The sequence below is a fragment of the Hippopotamus amphibius genome, chromosome 7 (assembly GCF_030028045.1).
Source record: "Hippopotamus amphibius kiboko isolate mHipAmp2 chromosome 7, mHipAmp2.hap2, whole genome shotgun sequence".
Lineage (NCBI taxonomy): Eukaryota > Metazoa > Chordata > Mammalia > Artiodactyla > Hippopotamidae > Hippopotamus > Hippopotamus amphibius.
Genome location: NC_080192.1, coordinates 121274601 through 121277842, shown reverse-complemented (window position 1 = coordinate 121277842; position 3242 = coordinate 121274601). Strand labels below are relative to the sequence as shown.

The 3242-nt window shown below is 42.0% G+C and overlaps 1 pseudogene; it reads left to right on the top strand.

The window, feature by feature from the left end:
- The first annotated feature begins 1023 nt into the window (after nt 1-1023).
- On the top strand, nt 1024-2567 carry LOC130857177 (heterogeneous nuclear ribonucleoprotein K-like; annotated as a pseudogene).
- The last annotated feature ends 675 nt before the right edge of the window (nt 2568-3242 follow it).

Here is a 3242-nt window from a genome sequence, read left to right as displayed (position 1 = left end):
TGGGTTCCTCCTATTCTATTTCCTTCAGTTGTGAATATAACCTCTAAGTGCCTTTGAATACTAAATTAGGAAAAGCCAGGCAATGTTAAAGTTTCCTTGTAAGGATTTTCTTTATCTACATTTTATACAAAGTGCAATTTGTAACTAAGTTGTCCTGTATTTCTTTCACCTACAGTACTTTCAGCCAGTAAAACACTGCAGGACCATAACTTGACCTAATACTTATTGATTACCCAGTATGGGATGATGCTTTTAACCCCAAATCAGCACTAGCTCCCTGCTGATTCTAATTTCAATTATAGCAGTATTGTTTTAAAGAAAGGTGCAGGACCACCTGAGACCTTCCACATTTATTCTTATATATTAAATCATCCTGAATTTGTTTACATGATTTTGATGAAGGAAAAGCAGGAGATACAGTTTTTATTTTTATTAAAGGAGGTACATTCAGATGTTCCCCTGAGCACTTAATGGAAGGAGGGGGGTGGGGTGTGATTTGTTAAGACTTCCTTTCACTGGTAATTTTGGTTACCAGTAGAAGAATGGGTGTGGCTTCTATTCTCTGGAAGCAGAAATTTGTATGTTCCCTTGGCCAAGAGACCTGCTCCCAGGGAGTAAAGCCTTTTCCACTATACATATTTGCATTATTCCTTTTGCTCTCAACACAGACCTCCTTTCTCCACATGGCCTCTGAAAGCTATGGACTTATAGATCTTATTTCTTTCCAGCTGCAGATACCTAAGAGACTGCCTTGTATCTTTCAAAACTCTGAGTCTACAAATCCTTGAAAAAAAGAATTATTATTCTAAGAGAAAGGTTGGGTGAGATATGCTCCAGTGGGTCCATCAATTTTGGGTAAAGTAGCCTGATTATATAGCAACATGATACTTCCCATAGAAACTGAAAGGGAGGAAGAAGATGCTGGAAAAATGGAGGAGGAGAGCAAATGTCTTTTTGCAGTTTTCTGTGTCTCATATATTGCCTCACTTCCATTCCCACTCCAAACTAGAATTTTTGGAGAAAGGAGGAGGGCGCTCCAGGCGAAAGCACTACAGACGCCATTATCCTCTGTTTCTCCGCTGCAGCAACCTCGACGTCTTGCCTACTTCCCGCTTATTTGCGGCCTATAGATTGGTGTGTTCCTTTAATACAAGAAAATGGAAACTGAACAGCCAGAGGAAACCTTTCCCAACACCAAAACCAATGGCAAATTTGGTAAACGCCCTGCTGAAGATATGGAAGAGGAACAAGCTTTTAAAAGATCTAGAAACACTGATGAGATGGTTGAATTACGCATTCTGCTTCAAAGCAAGAATGCTGGGGCAGTGATTGGAAAATGAGGCAAGAATATTAAGGCTCTCCGTACAGACTACAATGCCAGTGTTTCAGTCCCAGACAGCAGTGGCCCCGAGTGCATATTGAGTATCAGTGCTGATACTGAAACAATTGGAGAAATTCTGAAGAAAATCATCCCTACCTTGGAAGAGGGCCTGCAGTTGCCATCACCCACTGCAACCAGCCAGCTGCCGCTCGAATCTGATGCTGTGGAATGCTTAAATTACCAACACTATAAAGGAAGCGACTTTGACTGCAAGTTGAGACTGTTGATTCATCAGAGTCTGGCAGGAGGAATTATTGGCGTCAAAAGTGCTGAAATCAAAGAACTTCAAGAGAACACTCAGACAACAATCAAGCTTTTCCAGGAATGTTGTCCTCAATCCACTGACAGAGTCGTTCTTATTGGAGGAAAACCTGATAGGGTTATAGAGTGCATAAAGATCATCCTGGATCTTATATCTGAGTCTCCCATCAAAGGACGTGCTCAGCCTTATGATCCCAATTTTTATGATGAAACCTATGATTACGGTGGTTTTACAATGATGTTTGATGACCGCCGTGGACGTCCCGTGGGATTTCCTATGCGAGGAAGAGGTGGTTTTGATAGAATGCCTCCTGGTCAGGGTGGGCATCCCATGCCTCCATCCAGAAGAGATTATGATGATACGAGCCCTCGTTGAGGACCTCCTCCACCTCCTCCTGGATGAGGTGGCCGGGGTGGTAGCAGAGCTCGGAATCTTCCTCTTCTACCACCACCACCACCACCTAGAGGAGGAGATCTAATGGCCTATGACAGAAGAGGAAGACCTGGAGACCGTTATGATGGCATGGTTGGTTTCAGTGCTGATGAAACCTGGGACTCCACAATAGATACGTGGAGCCCATCAGAGTGGCAGATGGCTTATGAACCACAGGGTGGCTCTGGATATGATTATTCCTATGCAGGGGGTCGTGGCTCATATGGTGATCTTGGTGGACCTATTATTACTACACAAGTAACTATTCCCAAAGATTTGGCTGGATCTATTATTGGCAAAGTTGGTCAGCGGATTAAACAAATCCGTCATGAGTCAGGAGCTTCGATCAAAATCGATGAGCCTTTAGAAGGATCCGAAGATCGAATCATTACCATTACAGGAACACAGGACCAGATACAGAATGCACGGTATTTGCTGCAGAACAGTGTGAAGCAGTATTCTGGAAAGTTTTTCTGAGACTAGTGAAGAACTGAAGGAGTCCTGCATCTTTTTTTTTTTTTTTTTATCTGCTTCTGTTTAAAAAGCCAACTTTCCTCTGTTTCATAGGTGTTCTGCATTTGAGGTGTAGTGAAATCTTTGCTGTTCACCAGATGTAATGTTTTAGTTCCTCACAAACAGGGGTGGGGGGTGGGGGAGGGTGTGCAAAAAACGAACATTGAAATTTTGAAACAGCAGCAGAGTGAGTGCATTTTAATTTTTGTTCATTGTTGGTGGTTTAAAAAAAATCCCCCCATGTAATTATTGTGAACACTTTGCTTTGTGGTCGCTGTAACATTTGGGGGCAGGGTGGGACAGGGAGGAAAAGTAACAAGAGTCCATATGTCCCTGCCATCTATTCAGAGCAGTGTGCAGAATGTAATGCTCTTTTGTAAGAAACGTTTTATGATTTTTAAAATAAATTTAGTGAACCTATTTTTTGGTGGTCATTTTTTTTTAAGACGGTCATTTTTCAAATGGCTGAATTCCCCCTAACCTGCCCCCAAATGAAACACTAAGTTTAATTTTCGGTCCTCTGTTGGATATAAATAAGTACATCTCTTCTTGGACTTAGGCAGAATATCTTGACACATTCAGTTCTGGTGATTTGAAAGTCCATTTCTTGGGAGGAAATTCCACCACACATTCATGCTTATAATAAGCTGGGGA